Source organism: Canis lupus, chromosome 14 (assembly GCF_003254725.2).
Source record: "Canis lupus dingo isolate Sandy chromosome 14, ASM325472v2, whole genome shotgun sequence".
NCBI lineage: Eukaryota > Metazoa > Chordata > Mammalia > Carnivora > Canidae > Canis > Canis lupus.
Genome location: NC_064256.1, coordinates 53,280,475 through 53,307,318, shown reverse-complemented (window position 1 = coordinate 53,307,318; position 26,844 = coordinate 53,280,475). Strand labels below are relative to the sequence as shown.

Here is a 26,844-nt window from a genome sequence, read left to right as displayed (position 1 = left end):
TATGAAACCAAGACATGGGGGAAACTTAAATGCATATTGCAAAGTCAAAAAAGTCAGTCTGAAAATGCTACATACTGTAGGATTTCTACTACATGATATTCCGTAAAATGCAAAATTATAAAAATAATAAAAAGTTGGTTATCACTAGGGATTTGAAAATGAGCAAGGGAGAGAGAATATAGGTGACACAATGGATTTTTAGGATAGAAAATTACTCTATAGGACACTCTGATGATGGATAAAATGACATTACATATTTGTCACAGAACTATGCCACACAAAATAGGAATCCTGATACAAACTCTGGAATTTAGTTCATAATAGTATTGAGTTTGTATCAATTAATGGTTCATCAATTGTAGCAAATATACCACACAATAATGCAGGATGTTAACAGAGGAAACTATTTTGGGGGAAGGGGATGAAAAAGTAAATGCTCTGTACTAATTGCTTATTTCTTCTGCAAACCTAGAACTCCTCCAAAAAAATAAAGCTATTAATTAAAAAAATAAGTTAATAAATCAGGTTATATGCCTATAATCCTTTAATGGAAAAATATTATGAATGGACTGATAACATATGCTCCCTAAGCACTCATGCTTAAGTGTCCCACTGTATACGTGCCTCTAAAGAAAACTCAGTTTTTAATCCCAGTCCTCTCCTCAAATCACACTCTAGGGAGGTTGGAAACTATTAGGTGAAATTAAATGCTTTTATTGGGCCACAAGGCCTGGTCTCTTCCTTGTTTTATTTTTTATTATTTGAGAAAGCTTCTCTCTCTTCTTTCATGTATAACCAAGCAGATACCTCCTATATCTCTGTCAAAAATGAAATGAGAATTTCCATTTCAAAACAGAATGGATCACATGCATTTATCCCTTCAAAAACCATACAAAAATGGCAGCTAAGGACTATTCAACAAAACAATAAACCTATGAGGTTAGAAAGTTCAAAAGAGAAGACAATAGCAACAAATGTTAGAAAATAGAAAGTGAATGAGTTTTGTTGAAATAGCTGAATCTTTGGCCAATTCTTGGGACAAATCAAGAAGCTACCAATCCATACTGGAGGAGCACAAAACTTTATAGCTCTAGGTACAACTGGAATAAGATGGAAGACATCTGGGGCACCTGGGTGGCTCAGTGGTTGAGCATCTGCCTTTGGCTCAGTCATGATCCTGGGGTCCTGGGATCGAGTCCTGCACTGGGCTTCTGGCAGGGAGCCTGCTTCTCACTCTGCCTGTGTCTCTGCCTCTCTCTCTCTCTCATAAATAAATAAATAAATAAATAAATAAATAAATAAATAAATAAACAAACAAACAAATAAAATCTTTAAAAAAGACTGAAGACATTTAAGAATTAGACTCTCCTGTTTCCCTTCCCCTAATTCCACATAACCAGACAAGACCCTTCTTTATCCCAAGCAGAAACTAATTTTACTATCTGACATTACTGTATCTTTTTATATTGAAGAGTTTGTTTCCTTATGTTTTCTGAAAATGAATGCATTTATTCTACATCTTTTCTTTGGAAAAGGGACAGGAATGGAGAGGGAGAGACAAAGGGAAGAAGGCATGGAGGAGAAAAAGAAGAAAGAAGGCAGAGAGGCAAGAAATTGGCAAGACAAAAATATTAAGAACTGGGATCAGAAATAACTTAGCTCTGTTCAGTGATGAGGAGGGAAATGGAGCAGATGGCATTTATCATTTAAGTAGAGCATAATAATACTGCCCGGGTGTTCTCAGGGTCCTAAAAGAAATAGTGGGGTACATCACAAAAATGCATATGCCTTCCTCTTTTCCTTCTTGTTATATCCCAACTAACCTAAAGTAAAGCTTCTTCAATAAATATGCATTTATTGATAGATAAATGAATAAAGAAAATATGGCATAGATATACAATGGAATATTACGCAACTACCAGAAAGGATGAGATTTTTGCCATTTTTGACAATGTGGATGGACCCAGAGGTTATTGTGCTACGTGAAATAAGTCAGACTGAGAAAGCCAAATACCATATGATCTCACTCCTATGTAAAATCTAAAAAACAAAAACAAAAAAAAAATCTAAAAAACAAGTAAATAAATATGCATTTACTCATTTGCATGAAATTCTCTACAAAGAATCAGTATCACAAAAAAAAAAAAAGAACATTAAAAGCAGTTATGAAATTACATTGAGCCACAGTGAAATAAGGGGGAAAAAACAGCCTTAGTCATTATTGGAACCACTTGTCCTTTAGAGAGCTCTAAAAAAATTAAAGGAATAAAAGTTATTTTTAAAAAGAGTAGTCATTTTCTCTTCAAGGAAAGAATCACCTATTTTTTTTTAGATTGCAAAAGTCTTCAAAATAATGATCAAGGCATAAACTACCCTGCTGTTTTCTTCATTTTTATAGATCACAAGGTCACCTCGGATAAGATAACCACCGACTGGGTGCCTGGGTGGTTCAGTCGGTTAAGCATCTACCTTCGGCTCAGGTCATGATCCTGGAGTCTCAGGATCCAGTCCCGCATGCGGTTCCCTCCTCTACAGGAGTCTGCTTCTCCCTCTAACCTTCACCCCGCCACCCCCCTTGTGCACACTCTCGCTCTCCCTCAAATAAATAAAATCTTAAAAAAAAAGATAACCACTGATTATTTAAGATAATAAAGAAAATATTCTCAGGTTGTCTCTGATCTAGTTGAAGAAAGAAACTACACAAGCCTTCTCCAACTCTACTGAAGAATATTTTTCCCCAAGAGAGAGGTAGGAAATAAAGGAGTAGACACTTGTGGGTTTTGTTTCCACATATAATATAAAAGGGTTATTTTCCAAATCTATACATCACTGAAGTGAAGCTTCCATTTTAATAGAAGAATCAGTTCAATTAACATACTTTAAGTTAGAGAATAATAATGAAAGACTCTAGGAACTTGACTGCAACAGAACTAAAAGTGTTTAATTATCATAAGTTTGAGAGATAACTTTCTATACAAATGATTAGATGCTTTTTAAAATAAATGTTATAGAAGAAAAGCAGTTTCAATGGATGCACACATGAAGCTGGTATATGGTAATCAAGTGAGTCAATCATAAGACAAAGTCATCATGAGATAGAGTTAATAGGGTATAGGCTTAGGGTATGGCAGATGGAAGGTGTAACATATGAAAAGAAGTTAAGCACATTTTTTGAATTCTGATTTTCTGGGTGGTTCCCCTTGTCATATAATGAACTATTACATTTCATTTCTGAATAACTGAGGAGATTAAAGCGTTCATCTGTAGCTCATGAATTACTCTGAAAGCTATTCAGAATTTAAATGTTATAGCTGGCCTCTCATTTTTCTTTGTCTAATAAATGAGTTTATGAATAAACAAATGAGTCCATGTATTCCAAATAGCAGACCATTCATGTTCCCCCAATTCATTCATTCATTCATCCATTCATTCATTCAATAGATATTTACTGATCTATAAGGCTTTATTCTAAATGGCGGCCTAAATAAGACTTACCTATTATATGTTCCCGTGGAATTTACAAATTAGTATGAAAACAGGCATCAATAAAGGTATTTGTTTGTTACATATAACTAAATAAATGAAATGAGCTGTGGAAAAGAACAAGAGAACAGAAGAGTGGGGAGTTCCTTCAGATAGGGAGGCCAGCCAAAGCTCCCTGAGAAGGCATTACTTACACTAAGACCTGCAGTATACGGAGCAGGCCAAGCATGGAGAGAAGCATTCCAAACAGTGGGAACAGCAACTGCAAAGGCCCTGAGTCAGGAAGGGTTTCAAGAATCAGAGAAAACCACTGATGACAGGCAGAGTGAGCAAAGAACAAAGTGGCAAGAGATGAGTTAGGGCCAAGTAGGAGGCCCTCTCCAAGTCAGGATAAAAAGCTTCTATTTTATCACAGTACACGTAAAGATTTTAACATTGAGGAGTGACATGATCCGATTCACATTTTTTAGTAGAGACCATAACCATGCTTTATAGAAAAATAAATTCAATTTCTGGTGGAGATTCTTCTCTGTGTGGGTGCCATGAGAACTTCTGTCAGCCTAGTGAAGCCTGCAAAGCCTTCTGGAGAATAATGCTGTTAAATGCATAAAATAAAAAACACAGAATTAGAAAGAAAAGGAATTATGTTGAAATTTACTTCTATCATGAACCACTAGAGGCAAAGGACCCAGAGTTAAGGATTCCTGCTAGTGGACAAGAGTGAAAGTAAATGAGTTAGATGGCTATTGCAGTAGATAAGGGGAGGATAGATGACTTCAAGAAAAAAATTGAGATTCCTGGGTTATTTACCTACTACGTTAGGTCCAAAGTTCTAAGCATGGATAAAATGTGTTTGTGTGAGGGTGTGTGCATGCATGTGTGTGCGTGGTTCTCTCTAATCAGTTCAACTTCTATGAATTACGAATTTGTTTACTTTAAAGAGGGACATTTTTTTTTTTTGTCAAATGGACCCAAAAGTCGAAATCAGAGAATTTTTCTAATAGAACTATTCTTACAGGCAATCCTTGACGCTGTGAGTGTTGACTGATTACACTGTGCAACAATAACAAGAACTAGCATTTATTGAGTTATGATTACTTGTTTATGTTTATTACGCTATTATGTTCCAGGCACTAAGCTAAGTGTTTTACATTGCAATGCCTGGCTTAATTCCCATAACAACTCTTTGAGATAAGCTTTATTATTATCCCCTTTTTACAAGCAAGAGAATTAAAGCTCAGAGATAGTGAGTGACTTGTCTGATATCACACAGCTGGTAATTGTCAGTACTGGGAATGGAGCCCTGAACTAAATCCAGAAGCAGGCATTACTGAGCATTCACTAAGTGCTTAGTGCTGTGCTGGCAATAATTGGAACCCAAAAAAGTATAACCCAAGGACCAGATCTAAGGGGCCAAGCAAACAGTTTCAAAGGATAACAAACACACATACATTAGTGGGATATGGGAGGCCATAAAAAATCTGTGCTTACTTTTGTATGGAAAGCATTCACAGAAAAGGACAGAACTGAACTGGGAGGTCGGGAGGGAAGGAGAGGCTTTGGGGAAAGTATATGTTTGAATTGTTTCTTTAAAAACTAGATAGGCTTTAGAGGCACCTGGGTGGCTCAGTGGTTGAGCGTCTGCCTTTGGCTCAGGTCATGATCCTGGAGTCCCAGGATCGAGTCCCGCATCAGGCTCCCCTCAGGGAGTCTGCTTCTCTCTCTGCCTATATCTCTGCCTCTCTCTGTGTTATTCATGAATAAAAATAAATAAATAAAATCTTAAATAAAATAAAAATTAGATAGGCTTAAAGTGGTGGAAGTACATTTTGGTAAGGCCATGAATCAGAGGAAATACTAGGGTACAGTCAATAACGGGATGTATTAGCAGAAATTCTGGATATTTAACCGTCTAGCTGTAAGATTTTAGAAAGCTACCTAATTTCCTTGTTACTCAATATTCTCACTGGTAAAATGGGTTTAACACCATCTACTTAGGAAATTATAAGAATGTGTGCTGCAAATCAAAGAGCAGCCTCCCTTAGCAGTTTTACAGATCTACATCATGGAAACTCCCGGTTTTAACGTTGCAATAAGTCAGTGACCACACATAACGTTTCTGTCATTTGTTTCTCTTTCCCATATGGCCCCAGAGAAGATTTCTGAGATGTATTATATGATTCTTTGTTGTGTGTTCATTTGGGACTGATTTCACACATCTGTGAAAAGCTATAGGCGGACTCAACGCGAAGCACTCCCTTCCTCCCAGCCATCTCTTCTCAGAATCCACTTCCATCACCTCAGCTTCTGAATGATGATGATAATGGCTAATAATGGCTTAATGTGTTATTCCCTCCATAAAGCATTTATATTTAATAATAGCCCCAATGTCCCATAGCTAAAAATTGAAAAATAAAACAATTTCAGGTCTTATGGAAATAATGAGGAGGAAAGCTGAAATTCTGGGACAGAGGGGCTTTGGATCTTCTTTAAGACACACTGTTAAGGAGCTGGGGCCTATTCTGAGGAGACTATATTAACAAGCCTGATACTAAAACCAGAAAGATCTCAGTTAAGAACCTTAAGATGTTGCTGTCAAGTAACCAATTCGGAAATGGGTATTTCAACACTACAAAAAAAGACTTTGATCTTTGAGGATTTCTTAATAAAGATATCTAAAATTAAAATAGTAAAACAGCAGTTATCTATTAAATCTGAATGGTGGGAACACGGATTCTGCTAGTTTCTGTCCTTTTTGATACGTTTTCAGCATTTCTTACTCTGAAAGTAACAGATCTTTAAAAAGTGAAAACAAAGAAGTTCTTATGACAATGGACACAGAAGCATGTTCAACAGAAAATTCTAATTTTCATGTTTCTCTTGTTTTGTACCATACTAACTAATCTGCTGGCCATTAAGTATGACAGGTTAGATAACACACAACTGGACACAACAAAGAACTTTATCTCAAATTCTTATGAATTCAAGACTAGGTCAAGATAAGGTTTGGGGGCTTTTCCTAAAACCAAAATTATAATAGAGAATCACTAATTAGCTATTTTTTTAATCCAAGAAATAGCTAATGAAACTATGTTGATATACTTTGCCAAAACTTGATATAAGAAATACGAAGCACACATAAGTTGCATAATATCATGTAAACTAGACATTTCAAGAAATTTAATAATGCTAATTTATATCTACCCCACAATTTATAGCTTTCAGAGAACTTTCAGCTACATTAGTTCAGTTCACAGTAGAAACTCAAACTTGCATATTCTGTAAGGAAATGATACAAGTGTTAATTCAGCATAAGTTTCGACATGCCAGCTGAGAAAGCTAGCCTTTGGCATATTTTTAGTTAAAGAAACCTCTCTTAAGAGGCTTGAGTTAAGTTGTTGAATTTATTTAATATGCTTGTTGTATAAATGATGATTGAATATACGGTAGTGAAATATAACCCATTCAGTTTTAATTTTCTATGTAGTTTAACTGACAGATTAACAGTCCACAGTTCTATGCTCCCACATTTGAACATGTAAACCTTCATCTAAAAACAGATGATTAAAGAACAAGAGCCAACAAAGACTACACACAAATGCCATCTGATTATTACACAGATTAGACTCTGAGGCAAAAGTGCTATATTTAAAATAAATGATAGGAGGCATTCCTAAACAACTTTTCAAAAAGGTGCAAGCATTTTTTTTTTTTCTTTACAAACACAGAGACCAACAGCCTGGACTTTTGTGATACAGACCTCTACCACCACCCCCAATCCTGACGACCCCTGCAGGCAACCAACAACTGCTGTATCTATGGAATGTGCTCTTTGAACTGTACAAAAGCCCTCAGCCTTTCCTGCATTCTGCAAACAAAAACTGCCAAGTGCAATTATTTCTCTGATTTAACATAATACAAGTGTTACTTCTCCCCCCCCCCCCCTTAACTTCCCTAGTGCCAGCTTGGTCCACAATGTCTACATTTATAAATGCACAAAAAAAGGAATCATTTTTCCTAATCAAAATTAAATTTGTTTTAGAAGTATAATAGTTCAACTGAACATAATATAAAATTCAACAGGCACCATATTCCCTTTTGTGTATATGTTTTAAGAATTCTATTTCTATAGACGGATTCAAGGATTGAATGGGATTAGTCCTTTTAATTATATGACTAGGATCTTCAGCTTGAAATCTTTCTTACAAAAAAAGGACAAACACAATAGTTGTTTATATTCAATTCATTTACCAAAAAAAACTCATTAGAGCTAATAAGAATATGTCCTTCCAAATGTGAATATCTTTTGATATTCAAAAGAAAATGAAAAGTAAAAGGCAAAATAAGTCCTAAGATAGAGTTGCATAGATATTTAAACTCACCTACTAGTTAAATGCTAGAATAGAGCATTCTTCTAGCCTAGATCCAACATAAACTGCTTTTCTTCACTGAGTATGTCCTTGACATTATGCATACTTGAGTATTTTTCTCTCTCAAAAAGATATTAAACCCAGTAATGAAGAGTTAGTTCTATTTTTCATGTGCATTAAATGTTTCGAACTGTTGGTATGTATAAATGAATTAGCAGCAGCATTACTTGGTGCAAATATTTGAAATTTTGTCCCTAAATTAAATTAAAAGGAGATAAGACACCACCATTTATTTTACAAAAAAAAAAATTATCAAGTAGAACCAGACATGACAGGAGATGCTAAAAAAAGATGAGGTGTATCTTTGTTCAAAAGAAGCTAACAATCAAGTTGAGGGGAGCAAGATACAAATGCATAAGGCAATTAAAGCACAAGAAGAATCTATATGAAATATGATACATATTTGCCACTTTTAATTAAAATGAATTTATTCATTTCATGGCCTATTTCACTGAAGTTTAGCCTCATACCATTTTACCCCCTTTCTTTTTGAGAACCAGAGGTATCTTAGGGTGTTACAAAGCAAGATGGAACCTAACTAGCTCAGAAGTTGAAACATCCTACAGATATGGATTTCCTTTTTCCCCTTTTCCAAATCCTTATCTTCTATGTCACTTGAGTCACTTCTTGTTGATGCCATAAAAGCCTTTCTTACAACTAGGTCATATAGTATTTTATATTTTTATTAACAAATGTATTTAATAAGTACTTATTAAATAATGACAGTGTCTACCAAAAGACAGTTAAAGACACACTTTCAAGGCAGAGAAGAAAAGATTCAAATCCTGGTTCTGTCACTTAATAACTGAACAAGCTACTTAACTTTGCTAAGTCTCAGATACAGCTGCAAAATACACACAGGTAACATCCAAGAAGCTGCCGCCAACAACTGTGAAGGCTCACAGTCTCTAAGGACCTGCGTTTGGACTGGGTGTTAAAGGACAGTAGGAGTTCACCTACCACAGAAGCACAGAAGCACTTTCCAAAGAGAGCAGAACATGCAGAGAAACATGGAATGCAAATATCTTTGGGAATCCTACAGAGAGAGGAGTTCTGAAATATTTTAGGTCATAGAAGGTTAGGCTACAAAGGGTTTATATGTATGTTATACTTTGATGCTTGATTTTATGTATATTAATTTGCTAGGAAAAGGTCTATTAAAAAAGGAAACATAATTACCAAGTTTGAAATCTTAGGATCATCATAATCTTTTATCCCATGCATCATCCGTTACTGAGTCCCACAGAAGGAACAACATGCACAAAAACCACAAGGCACAAGAAGACCTGAAGTCGTCAATTAATAAAATTAGGCCACAGTAAGTGAAATAAGAAAGAAGAGTCAGAAATAGGCTGAGTAGAGAAAGATGATGCTGGGGGAGAGACATGGTCCAATTTTTGCAAGAACTTGTAGACCACTCTGAAGAGTTAGTTTGTATTTTACCCTAAGTTCAAGGAAAAACAAATATGAGATTTTAGTAAGAAAATAAAAATATTATTTTCTTTATTTTTAAGGTTAAATCCTGCTACCTAGTGAGTTAAGGGGAGAAAGGGCCTAAAGAACTGAGAAGAACAGTCATTGCAGTTGTCAAAGTTTTAGAGTAGGGTAGTATCAGTGAAATGTGCAGAAAGAAATACATTTGTGATAAAATTTGGAGGTTATTTAGGTTTAAGAGGCCCAGGAGAGTGAAGATGAGAAGAGAAAGATGACCAGGTGACCCAATACTGGTGATCCAATATTTTTGACACAAGCAACTGAATGTGTAACAGTGCTTGCTATCACTAAGACAAAAAAATATCATAAACGAAGCATTTTTTAATAGGTGAGGGATACCTGGGTGGCTCAGCAGTTGAGTGTCTGCCTTTGGCTCAGGGTGTGATCCTGGAGTCCCAGGATTGAGTCCTGCATCAGGCTCCCTACATGAAGCCTGCTTCTCTCTCTGCCTATGTCTCTGCTCTCTCTGTGTGTCTCTCATGAATAAATAAATAAAATCTTAAAAAAAAAAAATAAGTGAGACAGGAGCTAATAATGAGATTAACTTTTTTTTTTTTTAATCCAAGTTAGTTAACACATAGTGTAGTATTGGTTTCAGGAGTAGAATGTACTGATTCATCCCTTACAATGAGCTTAATTTTAGATAGATTCCTATGGGACATGTAAGTAGACATATCAAGGAGGCACTTGAAAATGCAGATCTCAAACTCAGAAGAGAATTACAAGCTAGAACTACAAAAGTGGGAGTCCCAACACTAAGCTCAAAGCTTTGGGGAAAGTGAGCTCATCTAGAATAATGTACATACAGAGTGAGAAGATGAAGACAGAACACAGGAAAAAAACCTAAGTCTAAGTGGCGGGCAAAGAAAGGACTCACAAAAGAGACTTGGCAAGAGGCAAAAGTGAGAGAACATGACATGAGGACAGGAGATGATAGAGGAGGAAGCAGTCAGCAGTGTTAAATATTTCAAGGAAAGTACATGATTAAAACTGTCCTATAGATTTAGCAGCAATATTATTGAAAGACTTCTAGTTAAGCCTACCAGTCTAAACATACACAATTATATACTTTCCTTCCCAAAATACTAATATAATGGCAATTCAAGAATAAAAATTTATAAACCATTACAAAGATCATAGTAGAAGAGGTGAAACCCACTTAGGACATGCCAACACATCTTCCTATGTACTGCATGGTCTAGCATAGATCCTCAATGAAAGTTGGTCAAGGAATCAATTAGTACTTTATTCAACCATTCAATCCCCACCTTATAGAACAGGAAACTGGTCCAGAAGTCAAAAAAATGTTGAAGAGGAATCACACAGAAGTTACACACCAGAAAAAAAAATCCTCAACACTGATGACATCATCCCTGTTTCCCTCGGAGTTGACTTAAACTGGCAATGTTTATATTTCTACATTTTTTAAAAGCTAAACAAGAACCCACCATAATATATGATAGCTTTTTGATTTGTTCTTTTTAACTCAAAGACAATATTTTTGGCTCACTTAACAAAGATCATTTTCTTCAAACACAGCCTTAAAGGATATTAACTGCTCAGCTGTTAAAATTCATACTCATTTCAATATAGTCTTCCAAAGACCATGCATGTCAAGGTAGAAGGCATTTCACTTTGTAGTGCAGGGTAAAGAGACAATGTCCTTTCCTGAGAAAGAACATTAAAGTCAATTCACTCTCTAGATACTTTTAAAATGAGGACTGTATCCCAGCATCACTCTGGCACTGGGGACACAGGTTGAAGAGTCAATATGATATTGCATAGAAATAATGAGAGCATTGGGATCCCTGGGTGGCGCCGCGGTTTAGCGCCTGCCTTTGACCCAGGGCGCGATCCTGGAGACCCGGGATCGAATCCCACGTCGGGCTCCCTGTGCATGGAGCCTGTTTCTCCCTCTGCCTATGTCTCTGCCTCTCTCTCTCTCTCTGTATGACTATCATAAATAAATAAAAATTAAAAAAAAAAAAAGAAATAATGAGAGCATGAAATACCTTAGACACTAATTCTTAAAATCTCATGGAAAACAAAAATTACTCTTTTCAGGTATTTGCATATAAAAAGCATATACATTAGCATTCAACTCAATAATGCAACTAATGAGAAATTGTATTTCTTAGACCACTTCAATTCATGACCTATGCAGGTATACATTCAAATATAACTAGATTTGAGATAATAAAAACTGATAAATTCAAATTCAGATCAGTTTAATCATAAGAAAATATTCATAAAAACAGGAACATAACAGAAATATTTTTAAAGCAGCACAATAAAGACAAAAGTGTCTTTTACACTAGCCTGCTAGTAAGCAGTTAAGTAGAAAAGATTCTGAAAAAGTAAGAAACTGGCAATAACTGAGTTCTCAGTTAAATTTACCTGTACCATTTTATTCTGAAAAATAAACATGGGATTTTTGAGTTAAAATTGGGTTTGTTAATACAAAACACATCTGTTAGTGAAAACAGTGTTGATGTCCACGATGAACAAAGAGGGAGGGATAGTGACTAAAAGAGATTCTGTATAACAACATGCATTTCTCATTTGAAGAGAGAAACCAGGGGTTGACTAGATCAAGACTAATTAAGGACCACGGAAACAACTGCCATGACAGTAATGAAAATTATTTTTAAAAAATAATGGCAACAAATATAACTAATTAGATTCCCTTCTTTGAGACAAATGTTGACCCACCACACTGATAGTATCAAATTTAAAAATCTGAATTAAAGGTCTTGCTTTGGTCATTCCACCAACAGACCTTCTGTTCCTATGTCTAATACAAAATATAAGGATCTTAGGATAATCTACTAAATACTATAAAAACATATGCTATTTTCATAAATCTCAATGGAACAATAAAGCAAATTTCGATTCCCTATCACCATTTTGCTCAGGATCAAATCTTCAATAAGAATGCCAAAAATGTGTAAATCTATTAATCAAATTATATAAACTTTTCAAATTATATAAACTTCCCAAACTATCTCATTATATATGCCGCTGGGTAATCAAAAATCAAGATCAAATGGACACAATGACTCTAGTATGCAGAAAAAATAGAACTCTACTAAAGAAAGAAATGTCAAAGATTGAAAGAAGCTACCTTTAAGTGCATGGTAGAAGTCACATGAATTGCATGGACGTTAGAATGAGCACTCTACAGCAATATAATCATGAGTAATTTAACAGTGAAAACAGTAATGGAAGTTTTACTTAGTCTATATGCCAGGTGCTGTACAGCAAATTTCATCTCTCCTCACTAACTTTTCCTGAAATCTGAGGATATTAAATCTTACCTAATGCCTTTTATAGAAGCAACATTTATTCTCTGCACTTGATGAGTATAATTTATAATAAAACTAAAAATACTACTTCATAGTATAACCCCACTAGAGAGAAATATAGCAGTTTTCTGAAAAAATGCATGGCATTATAAACCTCAGACGTGCTACTTCAAGTTATAACTTTAGCAAAACTCTCAAACGTGTGCATAAAGAGATATGCAGATATATTCACTATAGTATCGTTCAAAATGGTAAGAAATGAAAACAATCAAATTGCTCATCTACTGAGAAAGGGATTTTAAAGATGCTTTATTAATCTATGGAATGTGATAAAGCAGTTAAAAACTAGTTAATTATTACCCACCAAAATGGCAAAAATGATAAAAGCCTCAGTGTTGGCAAGATACGGAGCAACTTGAACTCCCATATAAAGATGTTTGTGAGAAGATAAACTGTGACAACTACTTCAGAAGACCGCTTACAGAGTCTGCTATTGTCAATGCTACGATACTGATAACCTACGATACACATTAAATTGACATCATGATATAGCTATCCTATCATACAATAATCTACTCCTAGCTACAGCGACGCACATAATATGTAAAGGACATGTACACAAATCTTCATAGTAGTATTAGGCCTAATAGTTAAAAACAAGAAAACAACCTGAATGTCCCAAAATAAAATTGAAATAAACGATAGTATATTCATGTAATGGAATACTAGATAATGTTCAGGATACATACTCAGACACAATAACATAGAGAGAGCTTGTAAATCTAATATGAAAAACAGAGAAGCCAGACACAAAAGACTGTATGCTTAGTTATTCCACTCATACCAAGTTTGAAAACAGACAGAACTAATCTATGTTGTGGGAAGTCAGGATATGGTTTCCCTGGTGGAGAATGGGGAGGCTCTTTCAGTACTGGTGATGTGCTACTTCTTGAGCTGGGTACTAGTTCTACAGATGCATATATTCTGTGAAAATTAATCAAGATGTAATTTATGATTTTTATAGTTTTTATATACAATTGCAAAAGTCATAAATGTACAATATATATATCAATAAAAGCTTACTTTAAAAAGCCAAAAAATCAGATCTGTGTATCGGCGTGGATATAGCTCCTAAATATAATTTTAAAAGAAAAATTTTTTTAGAAGAACAGACTTGATATGATGCCAGCTGCATAAATTTTAAAATCACAAAAAAGCCAAAAGTGTGGGTCACCTGAGTGGCTCCGAGGTTTAAGCAGCCAACTCTTAATTTCAGCTCAGGTCATGATCTCAGGGTTGTGAGATGGAGCCCCGATCCGGCTCTGCACTCAGCGTGGAGTCTGCTTGAGATTGTCTCTCTCCCACTGCCCCCTGCCCGCCTCTCTCTCTCTCTCTCTCTCAAAACAAAACAAAAACAACAAAAACACCTTAAACACAAAAAAGAAAATAAAGTGTAAGAATATAAACACCAACTTCAGTGCAGTAAATATCTTTAGAGAGAGAAAAAGGAACAGGATGAAAGTATATAGCTTTTACTATATTTGTGGTATTATATTTCCTAAAAAGAGAAATCTAAAGAAAAATATTAATATGTCAAATTTCGATATTTGGGTGCCTGTTTATTTTATGAATGTTTACAATATTTTAAAATAAAAGTCTTAAAGTAAACTATCACTTTTGTAATATGTTAAAATAAAAATCTTAAAGCTATCATTTTGGACCCTGGAGAAAAGAGAATATATAAAATATGTTTTAGTGAAAAACATTCTTAACAAATTTGCCCAGATCAACAGATTAACAAATGTTTTCACATAGCTTGAGTTATCTGAGACTGCTGATGGATGTTTACTTTAGGCAAAAGTTTCAAGTCTTGTAAATGTAATGTCTTTTGGACAAACCTAAAATATGGTTCATATATGGGGAAAAAATGATATAATCTGATTTACCAAAAGAAAATTTGGGTCTTTTAAGTTGTACAATAATTAAATCATTAAGCATTTTTTTCAAGAGTTCAGGAGAAATGACCTTAAATCCTATCTGTGGAGAACACACACCTTCAAACTATTCTTGGATACTTGATCCAAGACCACTTTGTTGCTCCTTTATGTTGTCCCACAGGGCTATAATCAAAATGGGACACATGAGCAATAGTGGTTTGCATGAGTAGAATTGCTAACTCCACAAAACTAGATCATTGATAGATGCACTAAAAGAAGGTATTCATCTCAAGAATACTAAGGCTCTTGTCCCAGATATAATTTTGCATCACTAACTTGGAAGTAGGTTCAATGTGTAACTAACTGTTCTTTCAAATAGATTTGGAGGCTACTATCCACTTTGGGTTTAACAAGAAGTTTTGCCTTCACCATTTTGTACATTACTGTAAGAGAACATGGAGTATTGACACTTGATTTTGTTGAATTTCCTATGCTACAAAGATTCAAATCAGTAATGGAGACAGTTGTACAAAGCTGCCCCCAAGAAACTAGTGCCTTGCTATTTAGTGAAAACTAAATCATAACAAATGTCAATTTTTCAGAAAGACTCAACTACCAACTTGTATTTTTTGTCTTGAGATCAAAAGAGAATACTTCTGTTGTGTGCTGGGAATTTATAAGGGAAACATATTCTTTAGATCTTCTTTTGAAAATTTATAAACATTCTAGGTAGATTAATATAACGTTATGGAAATACTAGGGCACAAAGAAATAATAAGTCTTTAAATATTTCCACGTGGTGACAGAGTTCCTATTTCCTAAATTCCAGAACTGTATCCTTTCCAGAAGAATCCTCCGGTTCAGAACAACTGGAATGAATGACTACATATTGCACATTGCTCTATATATAGAGACAGAGGTACATAGATGGATACAGAGAGAAGAAAAGAGAAAGAGAAAAAAGAGATAAATATACATATACCTATGTAAACACAAACATATAAACATACACATTTTTCATACATGCATTTCTACATACTTAGAAAGTAAGCAAGAGACGGACCACTACCATTAATTAAGCACCTACTATGTGCCAGGTATTTTTTGTGTTTGGTGATTTAATCTTCATCTAGTCCTATAAGGAAAGTATTATTATTTTTTTAGGATTTTATTTATTTATTCATCAGACACAGAGAGAGAGAGAGGTGGAGACACAGGCAGAGGGAGAAGCAGGCTCCATGCAGGGAGCCCAATGTGGGACTCGATTCCAGGACTCCAGGATTACGCCCTGGGCCGAAGACAGGTGTTAAACCTCTGAGCCACCCAGGTGTCCCCAGGAAATCATTATTATTATTATTTTCTTACATACTAAACTTACCCAACATTAATATAAAAAAATGCATGGCAGAGCAAACATTTGAACCCAGGTCTGTCAAATGCAAAAATGGGACTCTTTCCGACATGATATGCTTAAAATTAATTTTAGATTTTAAGTATTGCTTTGTATCTCTTTAACATAAAAAAAATCACTCTGGCACTATGAAGGAACATAGCTGGTATCTGAAACAAAATCTGATTTTATTCCCAAAATTTCAATATGGCAAAGGAAAAGTTGCTACAAAGATAATTCTTAGTTGAATATGTTCAAAATGTAATTCCTTGGTAATCTGGGTTTTGGCCAAGACAAATCAAAATCATAGATATATTACAAATGCCAAGTTTTCAGAGAAACAAAAAAAATGCAATAGCAACAGATGCATTCTCCCTAGACATTTGTGTTGAGCCTAGCTATATCCAGAATCTGAAGAAAAGGGGGATTTTTCTATTTCATTTTTATGAATAATAAATTCCTAGTTTCTGTTAATGTCAACTAGTTAAATAAGATTATATTCACTTCTTAGATAATTAAACAGTAGAATATACTGAGAGAGAAAGGAGAAAGTAGAAAGGCAAAAGAGGAAGAGGGGAAGAAAGAAGAAAGAAAAGAAAAATTTTAAAGGGACTAGGGGAAGTCCATTTCTGGTACTTTTAAACTGAATCTGTATTTGAAAATTTGTATTCAAAAAAGGAATACAAAGAGCATCTGTGTTTTTCATTTCTTTTACAACATACTAATGTTAAGATTAACAAATCAAAGTCCCACTTGAGTAAAAAAGTATTTCTGAGGATGACAGACCACTCCATAAAATGTATTAAAATTTAAGGAAAGAAGCTATGAACAACTCAATAAAGATGAGTATTTTATTATTACAGAATGAGTCTGCCTTATAGTACTGAAAAAAATTATCTATTTTTTATTTTTTTAAAGATTTATTTTTATTTATTTATGATAGACATAGAGAGAGAGAGAGAGAGAGAGAGAGAGAGAGAGAGAGAGAGAGGCAGAGACACTGGCAGAGGGAGAAGCAGGCTCCCTTGTAGGGAGGCCAACGCGGGACTCGATCTCGGGATTCCAGGATCACGCCCTGGGCCAAAGGCAGGCGCTAAACTGCTGAGCCACCCAGGGATCCCCAAATGTAACTATTTTTAAAATCAAAACTGAAACATCTGTCTTAAAATAAAGACAAGTTTATGCTACATAAATAAATTGTCATAAAAAGTTACTAAGCATATTTAAGTGTAGAATACTGCCTTTATGGACATTAGCACTTTCCCCAAATAAAACACATGCTTTGTGAGATTACAAAATACTGATTTTAAATGATATCATTTTAACTCTGAATAGTCAGTGTAGATAGATCAAATCTGAAATTATCTCACTTTTTCTCAGAATTCTAATTAACAGAATCATTGAGACTTTTTAATTTAATTACACTAGACTTGCAAAAGAATTATCTAAAAGATTCTACTTTTTAGAGCAGTTGTATAATCACAGAGAAATAGAGCAGAAAGTATAGAGTTCCCATTTATTCTCTTCCCTATCTCTAGAATACATAAAGTTTTTATTATTAATATCTTGCATTAATCTGGTACACCATTACATTACTATACAGAATTGTTTCACTAAAGATCCACCTATTCAAAAAAAATTAAAATAAAAAAAATAAGAATCCATTTCATAAGTCCCTTCCCTCAACTCTGGTAACCACTGATCTTTCTATGAGCTCCATAGTTTTGCCTTTTCCAGAATGTCATAAAATCGGAATCATACAGCACACAGCCCTTTCAGATGGCTTCATTCATTCAGTAACATTCATTTATGTTCCCTCCATGTCTTTTTGTGGCTTCATAAGTCATTTCTCTTTATCATTGAATAGACCATTGAATATATGTATCACATTATCCATTCACCTTTTGAAGGACATCCCAGTTGCTTTCAAGTTTGGCCAATTATGAATACTCTTCTATAAACAGTCTTGTGCAAATTTTTATGTGGACATATGTTTTCAACTCATTTGGGTAATTACTGAATAATGCAATAGCTAGATTGTGTGGTAATATATGTATGTTTAGCTTTGTAATAAACTGCCAGACTGTTTTCCACAGTGGCTATATCACTTTGCATTCCTACCAATGAGAATCCTTGCTGTTCTACATACTTGACAGCATTTGGTATTGTCAGTGTTTTGGATTTTAGCCATTCTAATAGGTACAGAGTGGTGTCTCATTGTTTTAATTTGCAATTCCCTAATGAAATAAATATTAAGCATCTTTTATATGCTTATTTGCCATCTCTATATCTTCTTTCACTAGCTCTGTTTAAAGCTCTTGTTCACTTTTTAACTGAATTGTGTGCTTTCTTGAGTTTTCTGTGTATGTTAGATACAACTCTGTTTTTTAAAGATTTTATTTATTTATTTGAGAGAGAGAGAGAGGCAGAGACACAGAGAGAGAAGCAGACTCCATACTGGGAGTCCGATGTGGGACTCGATCCCAGGACTCCAGGATCACTCCCTGGGCCAAAGGTAGGCGCTAAACTGCTGAGCCACCCAGGGATCCCAGATACAACTCTTTTATCAGACATGTGCTTCATAAATATTTTCTTCCACTCTAAAAGACTTGTCTTTTCATTCTCTTAGCAGTATTTTCCCCAGAGTGCAAGTTTTTCATTTTAATGAAGTCCAATTCTGCAATTTTTTCTTTCATGAATTGTGCTTTGCCATTTTATCTAAAAAAATCATATCCAAACCCAAGGCCACTTAGATTTTCTTCTATGTTATCTTCCAGCAGTTTTATAATGTTGTATTTTATAGTTAGCTCTATGACCCACTCTGAATTAATTTTTGTAAAAGGTATAAGGTTTGAGACTTGATTTTTTTATATGAATGTCCAGTTGTTCCAGTATCACTTTTAAAGAAAACTGTCCTTTCCCCATTGAATTGCCTTCGTATTTTTGTCAAATATTAGTTGATTATACACATGGGGTCTGATTTTTGGGCTATTATGTTCCAATGATCGATCTATTCTTTCACTGATATCATACTATCCTGATTACCGTAGCTTTATAAAAAGTCTTGCAGTCAGGGAGTGTAGTCCTCTAATTTTGCTCTTCTTCAATATTATATTGGCTATTTTGGGTCTTTGGTCTTTTCATGTGAACTTAAAAATCAGTTCATCAGTATTCACAAAATAACTTGGTATTTCATTGGAATTGTGTTGAATATATAGATCAAGGAAGGAAGACATGACATTATAATCAAGTATTGTGTATGTTTTTCAAGGGACATGGAATATCTCCCCACTTATTTAGATCTTTGATTTTCTTGATTCAGAATTTTGTAGTTTTCCAAATTTTAATTTATATATATAGTTAGTTAATTAGTTAGATCTATACCTGGGTTTTAGGATTTTGTTGGTGCTAATATAATGGTACTGTATTTTTAATTTCAAATCCCATTTGTTCATTGCTGATACATAGAAAAGCAAGTGACTTGTATATTAATCTTGTTTTCTGTAACCTTGTTAAAATCGTTTATTAGTTACAGGAGGTTTTCTTTGGTTGATTCTTTAAGATCTTCTATATAGACAATCATGTTATCTGCAAATAGACAGTTGTATTTTTTCCTTCCTAATCTGTATGCCTTTTATCTACTTTTCTTATCTTACTACCTTAGCAAGGATTTCCAGTATAATATTAAATAGGAATGGTAAGGACATCCTTGCCTTGTAGCTTATCTTAGCAGAGACATACATAGCTTTTCATAATGGCTTTACATAGCATAAATATCCATACAACTACCAGCCTAGTAAAAGAACAGAATGTAGCTGACACACCAGAAGCTCCTAGAAATTCTATCCCAAACTTTTAAAGATTTTTCTTTTTTTTTTTTTTTTTAATCATGAGAGACATAGAGAAAGAGGCAGACACATAGTAGAGGGAGAAGCAGGCTCCCTGAGGATGGGGAGCCTGATGTGGGACTCGATCCCAGGACCCCAGGATCATGACCGAAGCCGAAGGCAGACATTCAACTACTGAGCCACCCAGGTGCCGCTACATCCCAATTTCTATCACCTACTTAGAATATAACTATTATCTTTAATTTTGTTGTAACCACTTCTTACATCTTTAAGCCCTGTAGGTCTAGTAAAGAAGACATTATTTTTTTTATGTTTAGATTTTTTTACTCAACATTATGCTTATGGGATTTAACCAAGTTATCATTGCTATACTTTATCTATTTTCATTGCTGGAGAGCAGAGGATCAGCAAAAGTTTTCTGTAAACAATAATATTTTTCAATCCTCCATCAACCTCAAACTTGTAAATATGAGTTCACTACTCACTCATCAAATTTAAATAACTTTTTAAAATTTTCATCATACTTTTCAATAACATATATTAAAGTTGTAAATGAGGAGCAATTGTTTCATGTCAGTGAAAGGAATAATAATGTTTGTAGTGTTCAATGATAGAAAAATTTAGAACTAAATATCTAAGACCATAACCAAAAAAGTTTCTTTTTTTTTTATACATGGTTTCTGCTAAATTCAAAAATCCTAACTCACAATTACAGACTGTTGGGAATGGCCACAGTGCTCAAGGCTCTGTCAGATGAACCTAGAAATTATGAAGATTTCTTACTATAGACTACTTGGACAACTTTGTCAGATGCTATATGAATAAGAATCATATTCAAAGTATGCAAAAACTCATCTTTCAATTTTTAAGGTAATTGGGGTGGGAATTGTATAATTTGGTTGAATTTATCTCTAATAAGTATTGATTTTCATGGTTCAGACTTTTAAAAATCAAAACAATACTCTTCACTGAGCTCTTTCACTGAAGAATGAGAAGGGTTATCAACTGTTAAGCAAAAGTCAAGTTTCTGGCAGTTAAGCCATTATGTCACATACCAAGTGCCTTATCACAAGGATGATGCACTAAGTAACTTTTCAGATAAAAATGGTAATTGACAGGAAATTTCTCCCAAATAATTTTCCTAAAATAATATTGCCTTTAATCATCATTCTTTCTACCAATTTCTAAACAGCAACTGAATTCTGTCTTCCTATATAATCATGAAAACACATCTTTTAAGTACTTCCTAACAAGATAGGGAATCAGTCTTTCCAGTACACTGAGCTGACAAAATTTATATATTTTTATAGTGGATTATGGATACAAATTCATTCCAATTCAGTTTCACTATGCAAGTGAAAAAAAGGACTTAATGTCTCTCTTACTGGAAGGTGGATTTAAATAGATATATTAAGATAGTCTTATTCTCAGATATAAAGAAATATAAAAGAAAAAGAAAGAACTAAAGTTTAGAGCAAAAAGAGATTATTACGGCACAACTGCAGATATTAAATCAAAGGAAGTTACCTACTTTTCATAAGAATACTTTCAAAATTCTTAATAGTTCTCTGCCAGAAGATAAAATTAAAAATAATCCATTTTGCATTAAATATTATTATTGTAAGGCATTACCTTATGTTACTATTTAGAAAATGTTAACAGGGATAGGAATTTAAAGTTACCAACCAAAACACCTGTATGTTTTGTACAAAAAAAAAAAAAAATCCAAATATTTTTATCACATATTTTTCTACTAATACCTGAATAGTCACAAAACTGAGAGATGGAAAATATAGAGTACAGATGACTTACATTTGGAGGGCTAGACTTTAATTCTCTCTCCCAGGATTGAGGAGTCTTATTCTTTGTGCTTACAATGCTCCTTTCTCCAGGGTATTCTTCTACTTCCAGAATAGGTCAGGACAAAGCTTCAACAGACTTCTATTATTTGTTTGATCTAGGGGGAAATTATACTTTTAATCAATTATTACAAAATGCATCAAACTTTTTCTTACTGTGCTGGTGGGTGGGGGCTTCTCATTATTTTCTGTTGGATCTGATGTGAACAGAGAAAATAGGAATTGCCATTGTTGAATATTATAATAAATAAATCAAGTACTTTAAATTAACACCACTAAAAGAAACCCACATCTATCTCTTTTCCATTTTTATGGCTAAGCAGCATAGCAAGAGAAAATTAATATTCAAAATCCAAATGACTACAAAAGCCTACTCAAATGTATTTTTAAAAGACTTTAACATAATTTTGCAAATCCATGAGTTTGAATGGACTGGCAGAGACGATTAGGTATCAAATATTTTTACTCATTCATTTTAATGTCTTAGAGCTAAAGAATTACAGGATGATTAGAAAAGTGTAAAGGAAAATCCATTTTTAAAAATTTTAATGGAATAATAAAAAAAGATGATTTCAAGAGTGTGAGACAGACTAGAAACAGATAGCAGAGGATCTGTAGGCAGGGCAAGAGAGCTGGAGTAAAAATTTTAAAGATGGTACAAAGGTTAGGAACTGCTATTAAACAAAGCATGTTGATCAAGTTAAAGTATATAACATGGGTACATCCTAAATTATATAAATTTATATATATAAATTTATATATATAAATTTATATATAAATTATATTAATTCTCTAGCAAGTCTATAAGATGTAAAAATGTAACACATACTACCTTTACAAGGACACAAAAATGTGATGTATGATTATCCGCCCTTTGGTGGTATGAACATTCATAATTTTAAAAGAATTAATTGTATTCTACAAATTTTATCAAATTATAGTTTTCTAATAATGGATATTTTCTGCCTCATTAAAATGAAATATTAAGATAAATGTCTTCAACTTGTGCCATACCCTAGATCACACTCTCTTGCCTTATCTTAAAGTCATTCATATTGCTTCCATTAAATAATAAATTAGAATGTAGGGGGAGCTTCTGGAGAAAAATTGGAAATAAAATATAGATGTTTTGGGGAAGTATGTCTTTTAAAGACAGTTTTTGCTCAGAAATGTAAGAGTATTACACTTTTGGCGGGTATTAGAAAAAGATACACATAATGGCATTATACTAAACAAAGTCAATCAATATCTATATCAAAATAGCCAAATACCAAAACGAGGTACATGCAGACAGAAGAGTATCTCTTTAAGCCATCAATATAATCACAGATTGATACTTGTGTGATCACCTTTGTTTTTAGCCATCATAAGGAATACTTTCATTTACCTAGCATACCTCAAAATTATTTCAAGGTGAAACAAAAGCACAAATTAGGCTACCAAAAAATTAAAGCTTTGAGGAAGAAAACACTCAAGACTAGATTTTAGGATTACAGACGACTGCTGTTTTCTTTTCAAGAGATTCAATTAATCTTGGCCTAACTTAACAGTCTTACTACTCAAATTTATAAACGTGCACTTTCTGTATGAGCATTTCCATATGCCTTTTCAAACATAGGTAGAGTTCCACACTTGTTTCTAGAACACAGAAATTATTTTGCTGTACTTTAGATCAGCGAAGATCAACGTGCATTCCTTTAGGGAAGCCTTTTGAAATGACAAAGGATGAATGATTGACATCAGTAACAAATACTTTTTGTTGTCCTGGACTGACATGTCATTTATAGCAATACCTATGCTAATTAATGCCACACATATCTACCAGATGTGTCAGAGAAATATGCCAGACCCTTCACAGAATATAGCTTGAGTGTGGCTAAAATTACATTATAGATATGGAAATGTATCCCTTTGTGATACAGAACTGATCTCTCTCTCTCACACACACACATACATACACATGTGTGCACTTACACAGAATATACTTTTACAACAGGGAAAACCCCACTTATATATACAATTAGCTGTATCTTTTCTTTTCCATTTGTCTTTTTTTTTACAAAAATCAAACTCTACCTTACAAAGTTCAAATACATTATAAACTTAACCCTAAAAAAGACAGGACATAATGTATAAAATACAAGTTGTGGCCTTCACAAACTACACTATCATCAAAACACTTTACCATATTGTGCTGAAATTTTGTTCTCAGATTTTCTCAGTTATACTGGTAGATCATTAAAATGAGAACCATGTATTAATCATCTTCATTTCTCCATTCCCTAGGACATAATTTGTTATACAGTAGGTGCCAACCTTTGGGTTTTCTAAAAATAAAGAACTAAGCTCCATTAGGTCATCAAAATTATACACAGCACGTTTGTCAGTAAATTCAGTATATACAAAAAAAAGTATTATTAATATTGGCAGCCAAAACTCTTAGTCATTAAATCAGATAAACTGGTAAAGAACTCATCTCAGTGTCTAGCACACAGTTAGCACTCAATAATTATGAACTATATTCAGGGTGAGCATTCCTCCTTGATTACCTGGGATAGATGAGGTTCATACTTACTATAATTATTCATAGTTAGCCCTTTCCTTCTTAAAAGTATCCCAGTTTAAAAAAAAAAGTATCCCAGTTTAGATGATAACTATATATTCACTGAAAGTATCATTAGTTTATTTTTTCATTTGATTATTTCTTTTTATCAACAAATTTTTGTTTTCCTTTTTTTTTCCCATGATGCCATTACACGACAAAAATATTTTGTTGGGATCAGAATAAACAAAATCTTATTCTTTTCACATTAACAAATTCACACAGATGGTCAAAGGCTTACTGAATCCTCATATCCTGGAATTTAAACATTTTATAATCAGCATAGGAATCACCTCCTAGCTGGCAAATCCAAATGGCAAATCTTAATTCTTGGTTTGCTTAACTTCTCTTATTCACTTAGCTTATTTTTCACTCCTTCCTTCTTAAAACTCTCCCTTTGGCTTACATGACACCCCTCTTTCTGGATTCCTCTCCTGCCTCCCAGACTTTTTTTTTGGTGTCTGCTACTTCCTATTCTCAAATGTCATCTTCCTCAATGTCATCTTTCCAAAGACTTCATTCTACTCTTCTGTTCTTAACCAGCACTCTACTTCCAACATTAACCTCTACTTGTTGCTAATGATTCCCAAACGTATATATCGTGTCCACACCTCTCCCTTGACACTCAGCTTTAAAGTTCTTACTAATACACAATTTTCCTCATCTTAATTCCCTCTAACCCACACTCCACAACACAACCTAAGTGTTTTTTACTTTTTTGCTTGGCTTCTGAAATATAAGACTGATAATATTCTTTCTAGCCCAAGGAAACAACCAATAGTTAAAGAGGAAATGAAGTCCTGCAGAGGATTTACACACAATAGAAGACAAGGGGTGGATATCCAAGCCTACTAGAATGATAGGGACTCTATTCCTGCTATCTCATTTGTAATCCAAACGTTTCACCTTTAAAAAATATTGCATGCAGTGTTTAGGTTTCAAGGCAAATATTACTAGAAAGAATATGATAAACAAATACATCACGAGGATCAGAAAAACACCACTTACAAAACAGCACTCAAGTTTTCTAATATATATACCAATGATTCTAAAAAATCTCTTCCACTTCTACAATGAATAGTCCTCTTCCCATTTCTCCAATGACAATTTCAAATTCATCACCCTCACATCCATCAAGTATCTTCAAACACCTCTCTCACCTTTAATCTTTGCAGAATACACCCAACCTGACAAAGTTTTCCAAATGTATGTTTTCATAAAATACCCAAAATTCAAACTAGAAAACTATAAACTAGGTGTAAGATAAAACAAAGTTTAAGGTACTCCAGTAGCCCCCATCAAATGACTCCATTTGCTACCTCATTTGTAGGAATGAAGGCTTAGTCTCACCAAATGTTAATTTTCAAGAAAGGGAAGAAAAGTGTGTGTGTGTGTGTGTGTGTGTGAGAGAGAGAGAGAGAGAGAGAGAGAGAGAATTCAATTTTTAAGATTTAACAAGTTTCATTTTTTTTAAATATTTATTTATTCATGAGAGATGCAGAGAAAGAGAGAGGCAGAGACACAGGCAGAGGGAGAAGGAGGCTCCGTGCAGGGAGCCCGACATGGGACTGGATCCCGGGTCTCCAGGATCAGGCCCTGAATCAAAGGCAGGTGCCAAACTGCTGAGCCACCCAGAGATCCCCAACAAGTTTCATTTTCTAAAAATATATTAAGTATTAACAAATAATATTTGCAAGCTCTATAAGGGTCATGATCACCCCTTTCTGACCTCAAGGACAAATTGAAGAAACATGGTTTCTCAAAAAAAAGTGTGGTCTGTGTTCTGATCAACCAATAAAAAAATTAAAAATCTTCTGGTATATAATCCATTTTCATGTTAAGAAATGCTTGCTATTTAATTTCATTATCTAAAACAGCCTGTGAGTACAATTTCCCATTCTCTCTTTGACTCAGCTCTTTATCCTCTGCTGCCTCTTAAACATCTTCACTTGAATATTCTGGTTCTGACCCTGCTTCAAATTAATAATGGCTTATATATCTTCAGAATTATATCTCAAACTTTCTCTTTACTCAAGAGCACTCAAGTTTTCTTAAATATATACCAAAAGATGTCTCTAGAAAGCATTCTAAAAACAATGTCTCTTCCACCTCTACAATGATAGTCCTCTTCGTGTTTCTCCAAGGACAATTTCAAATTCATAGCACTCAGATCCACCAAATATCTTTAAACAGCTCTCCAACCATTAGTATTTGCAGAATATACCATATCTGACAAGATTTTCCAAATATATGCTTTTATAATCTTTTAGACTGGCATAGGGAGAAGGACTAAAACATATTAATGCCTAAATTCAGTAAATTTGACTTCAAATAATGCAAACATTTCCCTGGCACCTTTTCTTACTCGCGTATCAATTAGTGTCATTTAACAGGAGGGGTTCCTCAATATCTACCAAATAACCCAAAACTCCTTATCCTGAAACCTAAGGCCCTTCATCATAGAATCTAATCTGCCTCTCCCATATATTTTTCCTC

The 26,844-nt window shown here is 34.1% G+C and overlaps 1 protein-coding gene across 16 annotated transcripts in view; it reads right to left on the bottom strand.

Annotated features, from left to right (window-relative positions):
* The window catches only part of FOXP2 (forkhead box P2), a 554,671-nt gene that overhangs the window by 465,889 nt on the left and 61,938 nt on the right, over positions 1 to 26,844 (bottom strand). For 3 of the 16 annotated variants that reach the window (XM_035698685.2, XM_035698682.2, XM_035698683.2), the window contains exon 2: positions 21,700 to 21,844. The exons of the other annotated variants lie outside the window; for them this stretch is intronic. The gene's annotated coding sequence lies outside the window, so the exon portion shown is untranslated. The remainder of the gene's footprint in view (positions 1 to 21,699; positions 21,845 to 26,844) is intronic. 16 annotated transcript variants of the gene reach the window in all.